This window comes from Hypomesus transpacificus, unplaced genomic scaffold (assembly GCF_021917145.1).
Source record: "Hypomesus transpacificus isolate Combined female unplaced genomic scaffold, fHypTra1 scaffold_52, whole genome shotgun sequence".
Classification (NCBI taxonomy): Eukaryota; Metazoa; Chordata; class Actinopteri; order Osmeriformes; family Osmeridae; genus Hypomesus; species Hypomesus transpacificus.
The window spans coordinates 756,520-771,213 of NW_025814031.1; the positions used below are offsets into that span (position 1 = coordinate 756,520).

Below are 14,694 nucleotides of genomic sequence, written 5' to 3' on the forward strand. Positions count from 1 at the left end.
AATCATGGTAGAGTAGACATAAGAGTTAACCTTCATTAATATCATTCATTTGCAATATGATACAAATTATTTAACCTTAATTTAACCATTCTTGCTCTGATTTAACCCAAAAATCAAAATAGCCAAATAACTGTAATTCAATTGGTAGGCCTATTGGCATGATTTGGTTAATGTTAATACACTGTTCAGTTTCCCATCTTCATTCAAACCATAGGGGAATTAGTTTCGGTTGTTTAGCCAATATTAACCCCCTACAATGTTGAAATAGATTTGCTGAAACACCAGTTTCAGGATGGTACATCATGTAAATTGTAGGAATCATATGAATCATGTAAATTGTAGGAACAATAGCCGATAGAAATAGGCTGGGTTACTCATTGTGATTTCTATTTGTGGGCAATGAAGAAGACCAAATACAATTTCAATTATTTGATTTATTTCAGTGCCCAGAAGCATTTGGTCAATTCTGAGTGCATGTCCACGGCATGTAACACTAGCGACGAAGGCCCAAGGTCTGAGAATGTTGCTAAAATAAATTACAGATTGTGACGGGAAACGGTAACGTTAACTTAGGTATTCATCAGGGAATTAAAGCACATCAAATTGCAATCTTAAAATCGTCTCCCAGCGGATAACTAAGCAAATACAATTTTGTTCAAGATCGCTCGGCTGATCCAGGAAATGATATGCCGTGTCTGCAAAAGCTATCAGGGTCATAAAGTGGAAGGGGATCGGTAGAAACGCAGAGTTTGGCATGGAAAACATGCTAGCGAGCAGGTTAGTTTTACGGAGTAAGTTACCATGGAAACTTACCAAAAGGTTTCATTACCTCTCTTTCTGGAACGTGGAACTCGGAGTATGCTTCTTTTCAGGGTTAAACAACTCAAAGTTTTCACTGAACCCGCTACCTGGAATACCCCCCAGATCATCTTTCATATTCCTGTAAATACTGCACATGCCTGTGTGCATGCTACATTTTGGTGTCTGACACCACAAAGTTCTGGAAAAGTGAAGTTCTATTCTATTTGCTATGGCTTTTGCAGTCACTCAATCTCAATCACAAATGTGTAATGGTAGATTGGCAAGACACAAGGTTGACTCTCAGGGCAGATTTAAGATATACATTGTTTATTTTGAATAATTGTCAAACAATGACAATCACCCCTCCATATCACTCCATCTAGACCTCCATCTAGACCTCCATACTCCTTCAATGAGAGATATAAGCAAGAAAAACAAATATAAAAAAACATGGATATTTGACTTTTCCTGACCTTTCAATATTCAAACCCCATATTGTGATGTCGGTAACAGCACTAATTGAATGGTCTCCCTTCAGTGCGCAATTGTTTAGATATCCCCCTATCAAACTCCTCCACTTCACTGAAATAGTACAGACAATATTACTCCTAAGTAAGCATTGAAATAAAATGTTACATGGAAATGCTGCCTTGTTTATGCTTGAGTTAGGCTACACATCACACAAACATAGTCCTCCTAAAGTTGGCTACCATGCAATCTATTATACAAGAACAAGTAGCATTTTGGGCAAATGAGGTCTGCATATGAACCACCCCAATATAAGCAGTAGAATTGAAAATATAGGTTACTTAATTGACGTTGCAGTTACGGACTGGCAACGTCACAAAATTACGTTGCTAGGAGGTCGCGGTCAGAGCCATAGAAGTTGCGACATGCTTTGATCTCGCCGACACGTGATCACGTGGTTCATGTAGCTCGCTGTAGTTCCAAAAACCCCACTGCTGTCAACTTTTTTGAATGGTTTTCAATGGAGCTGGCCAACGGAAGTCGCTTTCTCAGGCAAATTACGAATGAACCAGGCTCGGATGAAGAAATCCGATATTCTGGCTATCTTCAGCTGACTCGTATCTACTTAAGGCAGTCCTCCCTGACGTTTTGGGTGTAAAATGGAGTGAACTACAACATTGTGAACACTCACTGCCAGTGAAACGCAGGAAAAAAGCTAGAGATTTTTTGTGACGTGGTTCCGGTAGCTCGCTGTAGTAAAAAAACCCCACTGCTGCTAACCTGTTTGAATGGTTTTCGGCGGGACAGACAGCAGCACCATCTCATTTTACGGATATTTTCGGTATAATAACACAATGTCAATTGGTTACTGGTGTGTTGTATCATGTATGTCTGCTACTTTATTAACATGTATGTATAACATTAATTTATAATACATAACGCAATGTTGTGAAGGAGAGCTAGAAATGGCTATGCTAGCTACGAGCAGAATGAACCCAACAGAATCCCAACTCTTGTGGATGCAACGTTTTTTTAAACTCCCCCTACTGGCAAGTTGTTTTATAATTTAACCAATGAATTCTTGATATCCAATTTCAACCAATGAATTTTTTATATCCAGAATTGCATTTTGAATATCAAGAATTCATTAGTTAAAATTGGATATCAAGATTTCATTGGTTAAATGATGAAATGGCTTGCCACACCCCACTCCCCTACCCATTGGTTTACAGATTTAATTATGTTAAATTTACGCAAATGTATGCTAACTTGATATCCAGAATTGCATTTTGGATATCAAGAATTCAAATTTTGGATATCAAAAATACAATTCTGGATATCAAGAATTCGAATTATGGATATCCAAAATGCAATTCTTGATATCCAAAATGCAAATTCTTGATATCCAAAATTCAAATTGTTGATATCCAGAATTCAATTGTTGATATCCAAAATTCGAATTGTTGATATCCAAAATGCAATTCTGGATATCCAAAATTGGAATTCTTGATATCCACAATTCAATTCTGGATATCAACAATTCGAATTCTTGATATCCAAAATGCAATTCTGGATATCAACAATTCGAATTCTTGATATCCAAAATGCAATTCTGGATATCAAGTTAGCATACATTTGCGTAATTAAAGCTGTAAACCAATGGGTAGGGGAGTGGGGGGAGTTTAAAAAAACGTTGTGTACACTACGCAAGAATTGGGATTCTGTTTATTCTGCTCGTACAGTAGCAGACGGGTTTGGAAGATGTCTGTACAAGTGTTTGTAATGAAACAGTCTCATAATCTCATAAGAAACATACATGGACCACCCAACAAAAGAGGTACTGTACTAGTTTTGGCTTTCATACTTAGTTTTGTTTTGTTCGATAACTAGCACTACAGTCGAGCTAGCAAGCACACGGTAATGCTACTGTACTCTAGCTAGCTGGGCTAGCTAATCATGATACGTGAAAATATATGAATACGATAGACTATACGAGTCTCCAATCCTGTTTCTGAAGAGCTACCAGTAGGTTTAAGGTCCAACACTAGCACATTACCTGATTGTAATTATTATCTGGTTGATCAGGTAACTCGTATCAGGTCAAATGAGTGTTGTTGGATCAAAAACCTACAGGCAAGTAGCTCTTCAGAAACAGGTTTGGAGACTGCTGGACTATACAGACTGGTAGCTTGCGAAAAGTAATGCCAGAGCCTGTATAAGGAGACATTCTTTGGTAATGCTAACGTAGCCCACTGTGTATGGTGACACAACGTCCTAAATTCCCCAGACATGTCGTCTTGATGTGCGGGATGTGGAACTAGGGTCAGTCACAATTTTGATGATGGTATTGTTTTTAATCTAAGACCCTTAATATGTAACTCTGGACAAGCTAGTTTTTTAAAATTCATCTGAAGGCTCCAATCAGGGCATACATTTTATTTGTGACACTGCTGGGTGGGTGAGTGACAGTGATGAGGTAAAACAGAAAGATTGCAGACTCAAGACTGCATAGAAGTTGAATACCCCAGATCTAAAAAAATGTTCCCTTTTTCTTTGGTTTCCTATTGAATTGTAACTGTACCAGAGTCCTTGGATCATGACTACCTGGCCTGACAACACCAAGCTGACCTTGTCCAAAGCCGCTGTCCACAGCCCACATGGTGGACCTTGTCTACCTGGTTGGACAGCTCGTCTGGATTCAGTCTGAAGAAAGGATACAGTTCACCTATGTTTATGGAGCTGCTGGTCTTCTGAACATGCAAAAATATTAATGTGACTTTAAAGGCAATCCAAACTGATCTCACCAGCAGAAGACAACACCTCGTAGTCCGAATACTATTTCATTGATATTTGATATGTTAGCAATGTTAGATCAGAGGAATGTGCCCATATTGTGTACAAGCTTTTACCTTACATCTCATGTGCTAGGGATAAGTAGTTATTAGAGGGGGCAGGTATCAATGTAATGTTGTTTTATGTTAAGTTATTGAAATCCAAAGTCACATTTATATTGTACGAATTATTATTGCTTTTTTTTAATAAAGTTTGTTTGCAATACACCATCTCCATTGTGTTTATTTCATTTTATTCATAAAATGTATCATTCTTCATTTATCTTACTAGCTAATGGATTGTACTGTGGCCTGTAATTGTTTGTCTATTCTGTTGCTACAGGTTCTCTATTGCATCATCACTGTGGGGATGAAATGGGTTGTCCATGATGGCCATCAGCTACTCTCAGCCTCCTTCTCCAAGCTGTCCAGGATGATCCCCAGCAGAGAACTCACCTTTGATGAAGAAAGTATCTTGTTCGTCTTCATTAACAGAGACTAAGTTCAGTTCTGTATTTTTATAAGTGACTACATGTATTATTGATCTGCAGATTGGGAGAGAAAACAGACGTCTGACAATAAATGACAGCACAACACCCGGCTTACGTCTCAATCATGTTTCCCAGCTTCAAAGGTTGGGGGAACGTGTTTTATAGGGTCAAATAAAGTCAACATGGATATTGATAGTCAGGAATTAATGGTGTTACAACAGTCATAGAGAAAGATTCCCAGCTCCCAGCCCATGACCACTTAGGGCAGAGAGAGATCATAGGTGGAGCTCTCCCCGTCATCACAAGGGACGTTCACCCACCCAGTACTTTCTCATTACCCTGAACATCTATTCAACCTGACTACACACAATCTACTCTTATCAATAACAACTCACATGAGAACATACTAAGTATCCAATGACTAGTTCTATTGATTTGTGAAAGTTCTGTCGATTACTGTATAATTTAAGTACATGGGAAATCCCATACATGCATGTACAGTGAGACAGACACAGTGAGGCAATGTGTGTCCAAGTTAGGGCTGTAATTGGAATGCTTCAAGTTCAAGTCTTTCATTTGTCAGGCACACAGAACAACACAAGGTCAGACTGGGCACTGAAATTCTTAAGACAAGACAACGCAAGCACCTGGCATAATATATAAGTACACAGAACAAAATTTACATCAATGCTGAGCTTGAATAAGTGAAACTTCCTAAGTACACAGATAGCAATAAATAATTGACTATACTAACCCTAATACTAAAACTTCCTAAATATACAGATAACAATAAATAATACACTATACTAACCCTAAATGTAAATAATACCTATTACAACCCTATAACCTATTTTAACCTAGGTGGAGTACAGTACAATAGTGCAAAACTGCAGATCAGTGACTATGTCAATGACCATACAGGAGTCTGATGGCAAAGTACAGTGAGGTACAGTAGTGCAGTGTTACTGATAGAGCAACCAGTACTGAAAGTGACAGTGTTTAAGTGACTAGTGTGCAGTGAATCAATGTCTATATCAGTGTCCATTCAGAAGCCTGATGGCCCTTGGGTAGAAACTGTTGTCCAGTCTGCGTGTGCGCGACCAGATGCTGCGGTAACGCCTGCCAGAAGGCAACGGGTAAAGAGACTGAAGGATGGGTGGGAACAGTCTCTTAGAATCCTGCCAGCTTTCCTGAGGCAACGTGTGTGGTAGGTGTCCTGTAGGGCTGGGAGCTTCCTGCCGATGATGAACTCAGCGGAACGGACCACACTTCGTAGGGCCTTGCGGTCCCTGTCTGTGCAGCTCCCATACCACACTGTAATGCAACCAGTCAGAATACTCTCTATAGTGCATCTGTAAAAGTTAGTGAGGATGACTGAGTCCATACCAAACTTCTCCAGTCTCCTCAGGAAGAAGAGGCGTTTACGGGCCGCTTTGACCACCTTGTCCGTGTGAACAGACCAGGTGAGGTCGTTGCTGATGTTCACCCCGAGGAACTTGAACCAGCTGACTTCTCCACTTCAGATCCGTTGATGAGTAGGGGTGCATGCTCCTCCTCCTGCCGCCTCCTACACTCCACCATCATCTCCTTGGTCTTGCTGATGTTGAGAGAGAGGTTATTGTCCTGGCACCATGATGTCAGGGTGTCAACCTCCTCTCTGTAGGCTGACTCGTCACTGTCAGAGATGGGGCCCACGATGGTTGTGTCGTCAGCAAACTTAACAAGGAGGTTGGAGCTGTGCGTTGCCGCACAGTCGTGAGTGAACAGGAGATGGCAGAGCACACAGCCCTGGGGGGTGCCTGTGATGGAGATCAGTACGGATGAGTTGCGGTCACCGATTCTCACCACCTGTGGCCTCCCCGTCAGGAAGTGGAAGATCCACTTGCAGAGGGAGGTGCTTAGTTCCGGGTCCACCAAAGCTTGGAGACCAGTCTGAAGGGGATGATGGTGTTGAATGCTGAGCTGTAGTCAATGAACACCAGCATCCTCACATACGTATTCCCTTTGTCCAGGTGGGAGAGAGCGGTGTGCATAGTCAAAGCGATGGCATCGTCTCTACACCTGTTGGACCGGTATGCAAACTGCATAGGGTCCAGGGTGGGGGGCAGCGAAGAGCAGATGAATGATTGGACTAGCCGCGCAAAGCACTTAATAACACACATTGGAAATGCCAGTCCTACGAATTAATGACTGCATCTTTTGTTATGAACTGCATCATTTCAACATATTTGTGAAATAATAAAACACAATACCTGCCTTTTCCCTCCCACATGAACAACATTGGCCTACTTATGTCAAATGAGCTGGTTTTGGATCGTGTTGGACGGTTTAGCATCTATAGCTCCAAGAGGAAAGTTTAGTCGATTTATTACAAATAATTGAAAGCTTAATGTATGTGCCAGTAGTGCTTCAAAGTATTGGGTGGTAATATAGTCTCATACATTTTCGAGCGTATGTTACTCGTGTTGATATCCACATTTGAACAGTAGATGGCGTAGTTCTGCCAATTTAGTGGAATTTAAACTGAACCCAGATAAGTATGTTACACGTACAATGCATTCATAAAGATTAGGACAATGGTTACGTTTTTTGGGGTCTCAAAACAATCAGTTGAACAAAAGTTCAATGTTGAACTAACGTCACTGTGTCCAATCCCGACCGGTTATTAGCTAACATTCTGAGAAAATGCCACTTCAAATATTGATAAAAATGATTGTATCACGTTTTCAGCTGATTTACTGATTTCACGTTAAGCTTTAACTTCCTACCTTTCGAGCTAAATATTGTAAAAAAAAAATAGAGTTAGCTTATCCTTTACTAGAGCCGGTAGAAAGACGCTGGCGCCGGTAAATTAGCCGTGCGCTACCCTTGTCCAAACCCGACCACACTTATACTTGTAGTAAACACTCGCTGCTGCTGTTTTTACGGGGATATTAACTTGATCCAGGGTCACCAAACTGACCATAAGGCTGTCAATATATCCGGGGACAATAAGATATCACGCTTCAACATCTCAAAACTATGCGATTAAATCTCAATTTGACTGTTTACCACCACCTGCTGGATGTTTTGTTGAACTCTTCTCATGTCAGAGTAGAGAACGTCGCCCGAGCGTCGCCTGAGTGGTCTTTCGGCTTTCTCTCATCAATGTAACTTTCCTAAATTATTTAGATATGTAAACGTCCATATATGTTTATGAAATTTGACACGTAGATTGTTTGGTATGCCTAAAATAATATTACTTACACTTTGTTAGCGATTGCAAAAGAAAATGGTGGCAAAAAGACAGGAAACTGGGTGTCCAAACCCCGTTCGGGTTTGGACAATAGTAGTTTACAGCGGTTGGGATTGGACACAGTGACGCTAAACCAAACGCCAACGGATGGCAAAGTCTACAATGGCCGCAGTGGGCAACGCTCTTAGCGCAGAAAATTTTACGCCTTCGCAAACAGAATTTACGTAGCCTGCCTACTCCCGCCCACATGAAAGTCATTAGCATACATTGTTGATATCCAGAATTCAATTCTGGATATCCAAAATGCAATTCTGGCCCCCTCCTTGAGTCACCAACTTACCGCGGTGGAGGGGTTTGCGTGTCCTAGTGATCCTGGAAGCTATGTTGTCGGGGGCTTTATGCCCCTGGTAGGGTCACCCAAGGCAAACAGGTTCCAGGTGAAAGACCAGACAAAGCGTTGCTCAAAAAAACAACCATGAAGAAAAACAACAATGGTTCTCAGTTGGCCCTGCCCGGAAGCGGGTCACCGGGGCCCCCCCCCTGGAGCCAGGCCCGGGGGTGGGGCTCCATGGCGAGCGCCTGGTGGCCGGGCCTTTTCCCATGGGGCCCAGTCGGGCACAGCCCGAAGAGACTGGCGGGAAAGGAGCCTGAGCTGGTGCGTGAGGTAGAGAGTGTCCGGCTAGATATAGTCGGCCTCGCCTCGACGCACAGCATAGGCTCCGGAACCAGTCTCCTTGAGAGGGGCTGGACTCTTCCACTCTGGAGTTGCCCTTGGTGAGAGGCGTCGAGCTGGGGTGGGAATACTTGTTTCCCCTCGGTTCGGCGCCTGTACATTGGGGTTCACCCCGGTGGACGAGAGGGTAGCCTCCCTCCGCCTACGGGTGGGGGGACGGGTCCTCACTGTCGTTTGTCCTTAAGCACCAAACGGCAGCTCAGAGTACCCACCCTTTTTGGAGTCTCTGGGGGGGGGTGCTGGAAAGCGCTCCTCCCGGGGATTCCCTCGTACTCCTGGGGGACTTCAATGCTCATGTGGGCAATGACAGTGAGACCTGGAGGGGCGTGATTGGGAGGAACGGCCCCCCCGATCTGAACCCGAGTGGTGTTTTATTGTTGGACTTCTGTGCTAGACACGGCTTGTCCATAACGAACACCATGTTCAAGCATAAGGGTGTCCATATGTGCACCTGGCACCAGGACACCCGAGTTCTCAGTTTGATGATCGACTTTGTAGTCGTGTCGTCGGACTTGGGGCCGCATGTCTTGGACACTCGGGTGAGGAGAGGGGCGGAGCTGTCAACTGATCACCACCTGGTGGTGAGTTGGCTTCGATGGTGGGGGAGGACGCCGGTCAGGCCTGGCAGGCCCAAACGTAATGTGAGGGTCTGCTGGGAACGGCTGGCGGAACCCTCTGTCAGAAGGAGCTTCAACTCCCACCTCCTGGAGTGCTTCGATCATGTCTCGGGGGGAGCCGGTGACATTGAGTCCGAATGGGCCATGTTCCGGGCCTCCATTGTTGAAGTGGCTGACCGGAGCTGCGGCGGCAAGGCGGTCGGTGTATGTCGCGGCGGTAACCCTCGGACCCGGTGGTGGACTCCGGAGGTGAAGAATGCCGTCAAGCTGAAGAAGGAGGCCTATCGGACTTTATTGGCTGGTAGGACTCCAGAGGAAGCTGATGTGTACCGGCAGGCCAAGCGGAACGCGGCTTTGGCGGTCGCGGAGGCAAAAACCCGGGCATGGGAGGAGTTCGGCGAGGCCATGGAGAATGACTTCCGAACGGCTTCAAAAAGGTTCTGGACCACCATCTGGTGGCTCAGGAGGGGGAAGCAGTGCTCTGTCAACACTGTATACGGTGGGGATGGTGCGCTGCTGACCTCGACGGGGGACGTCCTGGATCGGTGGAAGGAATACTTCGAAGACCTCCTTAATTCCACCAACACGCTTTCCGACATGGAGGCAGAGTCTGGGGACATCGGATGGGGCCCTTCTATCTCTGGGGCTGAGGTCGCCAAGGTGGTTTAAAAGCTCCGCGGTGGCAGGGCTCCTGGGGTGGATGAGGTCCGCCCGGAGTTCCTTAAGGCTCTGGATGTTGTAGGCTGTCTTGGTTGACACGACTCTGCAACATCGCGTTTTTGATATCCAAAATGCAATTCTTGATATCCAAAATTGGAATTCGTGATATCCAAAATTGAATTCTTGATATCAAAAATTCGAATTTTGGATATCAAGAATTCAGTGATTAAATGTTAAAACGGCTTGCCATAGATATTAGCCTTTTTGAATAGATACTATGGGACATTATCTCCGCAGTGGCGTTTTTTTGTCATTAACACATAAAGGGGAAAATAGGTGGACAGCTGGACATTAAGCATCGCTAGCACTAAAGTTAGCATTAACTAACGTTAGCTTCACACTTCAGTATGATTAGTACTGTACGTAGCTGGTGTTTTTACAGTCAGTCAAGCTCAGTTCTTTTTTTTTTTTCTTTAACGTGTAGTGTAACCTAGTGTCTTTGTTAACCTCTGTTTAGTGTGTAAAACGTAATTTATCAGGCCAGAGCATTAATGTAAAGTTGTATTTGTCTATTCTTTTCTAGGAACAAATGAAAAGAGACCTTCTTCAGACACTTTTTAAAAAACTGTCCCAGGCCACACAGAGACTGCCGCTGGATGTGAACTATTTCCTGCTAGTGTTACTTGTTAGCCTCCTCATTGTAAAATTTGAAGCCATATAATAAAGTTTCCATAGTCGATAAGATAGATAGGTACTTTATTAACCCCCGAACGCAAATTATTGTGTCCAGGTAGACAGATAGCTAGAAAGCTCGCGCAGTCTAGAAAATCTTTAATCGATAAGTTGGATATTGTAGCTACAGTACAGTTTGAGTCTTTTGTTTTTAACTCAAGTGTTGTCTCATGTGAGGCAGTTGTTTTTGTTTGTAATAAATAAATTATAGAGTGTGATGATGTACGGTATGGTTATTTTGTACCATTTCTTAATTGAATTTACAGAACAATTACTATACCGTGATGTATACCGTAACCGTGATATAAAATTACTCATACCGTGATCGAAGATTTTGGCCATATCGCCCATCCCTATGTCCTAGCATACCGAACAATGGACTCCTTGTTTTGCAATGAGATAGCTCCAGTATATCCGCAATTTAAGATTTCATCAGATAGGCCTTCAATTGAATGTTCAGTTGACATTTCAACCTGAAAATTAAAAAAAGGAAGAAAATGTCTTGCCCATGTTCACACATGAAAATATTATTTGACAAGGTATTCTTGATAAACCCAGCATTTCCATCGTACAGGTCTTACCTGGTCCACTAACCCTCACAACTGGACATCATTACATTACATTTACATTACATTTAGTCATTTAGCAGACGCTCTTTTCCAGAGCGACTTACAGTAAGTACAGGGACATTTCCCCCGAGGCAAGTAGGGTGAAGTTTCCAAGGACACAAAGTCATTTGGTGTGGCCGGGAATCGAACTGGCGACCTTTAGATTACTAGCCCGACTCCCTCACCGCTCAGCCACCTGACTCCCCTGACACATCAGCAAGTGAATCACTGTTAAGAGTTGTTGGGTTTATCTGCCCACTACAGAGGTAACTGTAAGTCCATGAGCTGAAAAAGGCAGGGGCCGGACCACCTTGCCCAAACTAACTGCCAAAATCTCTCCAACAGTCCTATTTATACAAATTAAGCTTGAATGTATTACTTGTGCATGAAAACATTTCACGGAAAGAGTTTGTCCCAACTTGCATAAAATAAACCAACTTGTACAGGCCACTGTCAAAGTCAGTCAGAGAGTATCGTGGGCTCCTCTGGCACCTCAAAGAAACGGCTCTCAATTCCTGCTATCAGTTCTATAGACAAACAAGTACAAACATATTAATCTACCTACTGTGTTGGTTTAGGGTCACCTATGTCAAGTAATAGAGTTAGTGAAAAGACAATATTTGATTTGTGTTTTATCATAGAAAACCTCAACACACTCAAGGACAGACCTCCTTAAATAAGTAGGACATATTACATATTTAATAGTATAATAATAAGTATAACATTTCTTCATGATTTGGGTGACCTGTCCTTTTAACTATATTTTGAAGGGCTTCATTCATGGTTTAAAATATAAGATTGTTCAATGGATTCAAATGTATTTTTTTATTTACCTGTGAGAAATTATTTTCGGAGCGCACCTGTGTCCATTCCTGCCTCCCCAAAGAACGTCACGTTCAGAGTAGCAGTGGGTGAATTTCTTTTTTGACGTTGCCACTGCAGTAAGCCTCTCTCAAGAATGTTTGTTCTTGAGATTTGGATGTTAAACCGTTTCTCTACGTCATCTTTTCGACAAATGGCATCCAATACATCATCAACACTGCCAAACAAAACCCCTCATCAATAAATAACTACTAATATTGAAAACAAAATCTCTGTAGAATTAAGATCCATGTTGGATAAAGATATTTATGAATTTTGACAACACATTTACCTTTTAATGTGCTCCTCTCCATTGTTCTCGCTTATGGCAGTTGTCTCAGCCATTTTAGGATTGTTCTTTGCTCTATTAAAGCACAAGTGAGACACATTGGAAAAAACAAGTACTTCAAGTTACATACATTACAAATTGAGATAAATGTTTGTCAAATTACCTTTCTCACACATGCTAGCATGGATCTCCACAAACTGTGGTGTAAAATGTCAAGAAACAGATAGGACATGGAACTTTCTGATGGAGACAGAACAGTTTGAATATTAGCAACAGTATCATACAAAACAGTTTATGTACCATAAACTGTTTTCACATTTCACATGCACATTTCACATTGCATTACAATTACATCAAACACAGTTCCTCTTCAAAAGATGTTTCGGTGTCATGGACAGGGGGGGCTGTCACTGAAACTATCTGGATGTCACTTTGACACGTCTAAGATATAACATATGACCCAAAAATATTCTGTTATAAATCACTGAACTACAATCAAAATTGTACTCAAGGAAACATCACATTATTTCATACTAGCTACATTTACCTTAATATCCTCTCCTGCTGACTCCATGCACTCCTGAACATGAAGGGCCAAAATGGGCAAAGGAAAACTCACTTTACATGTTTGGCATTGTGCTTTTGGCATACTTCGGAATTCAATGGCATCTGGAGGTAGTGGAGTTAGGTCAAACTCATGTTGCAATGGCACAATATACAGGGTGCTCTTTCCTGCCGTGGTAACACTGCGAAGTAGGGTTCCTGTGTATCCATCAGAGTCAGGAGGAATCATTATCAGTTTCCTTTACCCTGACCACCTGTAAATGCAATATTGTTTGGATTATTTCAACTGAGTTTGTTTGGGCTAGTTATTTGAATGACGATGGATATATTACTACTTTTCTCCACCTGTAGCCTTGTAGAGTAGCCAGCCTCCTGTCACTCCCTGCATCTTAGGGTACTCATTTTGAAGTACTCTAAAGAACTAAGAGAACATAACTAAGTGATGTCGATGCTTGAAGAATAGCCTACCACTAGAATAAAAGGGAATGTTGTAAATCTAAGAATTTAGGTGCAAATTTTTTATAATACATTGTCTGTAATACCTCCTCATGACTCATCCCTGGACATGGTAAGATGTCGTTTTCCAAGCCCTGCCTGGGCAAGCTCAGACTCTTCAGATGAGTGTGGGGTTGTCTCTGAATTAATGTTCAACAGGTACACATATAAACTAAAAGGCTTCCAGGGTTTTGTATATGCTGTGGTACAGGTCTTTGGACTCTGTATCTTTCGTTTTCCAAGGTCACTTTTTCGTGAGAAAAATCCAGGGAAAGATCTGCACGATTGAAAAATTAATTTAAAATAATGTTAATTCAAAATATTAGCTAGATTAATTAGTTTGAAACAAACTTGATTAATACAATTCAAACTAAAACCTGGCCATGTCTTGTTCTACAGATGACGACTCCTGTTCCTGCTTTCTTCCCTGCTCTAGCTATCCCTGAGAGAGGTTCTGTGTGAGCACATTTATAAGGCTCTGTGCGGCTGCAGCCACTGTCGAGTTATGGTCATTCTGACAAACAGAGGTTAACAAAGACACTAGGTTACACTACAGGTTCAAGTAAAAAAGAACTGAGCTTGACTGACTGTAAAAACACCAGCTACGTACAGTACTAATTATACTGAAGTGTGAAGCTAACGTTAGTTAATGCTAACTTTAGTGCTAACGATGCTTAATTTATAGCTTTGTCCGGCTGTCCACCTATTTTCCCCTTTATGTGTTAATGACAAAAAAACGCCACTGATAATGTCCCATAGTATCTATTCAAAAAGGCTAATATCTTTCACGTCTTACCTGTGCGCTGGCACCAGCCTGTTGCCTTGGCGGAGCGGACGCCATGCCAACAGCAGAGGGAAAAAAAATGAAACTCGAAAAAAAAATTTAAGCCTTAAAAGAAAAGTTTTGAATCTGAAAACATGAAATGTGAAACTATGTGAAAATATGAAAGTGATAATTGAAAATGAATAACTTATTCAAAATTATTCAAACATTACATCAAAATATTATTCAACCTGAAAAAAATATATATATTTTCAATGTCAAGGTTTAGTTTTTCTAAAAAACATTTGGCCCTGATTTAGCTCCATAGTAGGACCCATTTTTTAGGTCTCGAAAAGAGGACATGTCTGGGTAAAAAAGGACGTCTGGTCACCGCCCTAACTTATTGTTGGAATGCTGCTTCAGCATTCCAAGTATTGTTCTTTGAATCTTTATTCAACTTCTTCTATTTCTTCCGCGCAACCTTTCAGCGCCTTCAAATCTTCAGCTATTAAAACCGTTCAGCTATCAAAAAATTCAGCAGTTTCA

The 14,694-nt window shown here is 42.0% G+C and overlaps 1 long non-coding RNA gene across 1 annotated transcript in view; it reads right to left on the minus strand.

Moving 5' to 3' along the window:
- Positions 1-1,307: 1,307 nt before the first annotated feature.
- LOC124465495 overlaps positions 1,308-14,694 on the minus strand; it is a 250,554-nt gene continuing 237,167 nt past the window's right edge. The window contains exon 3 of the long non-coding RNA XR_006955824.1: positions 1,308-1,383. This is a non-coding gene — a long non-coding RNA (uncharacterized LOC124465495). The remainder of the gene's footprint in view (positions 1,384-14,694) is intronic.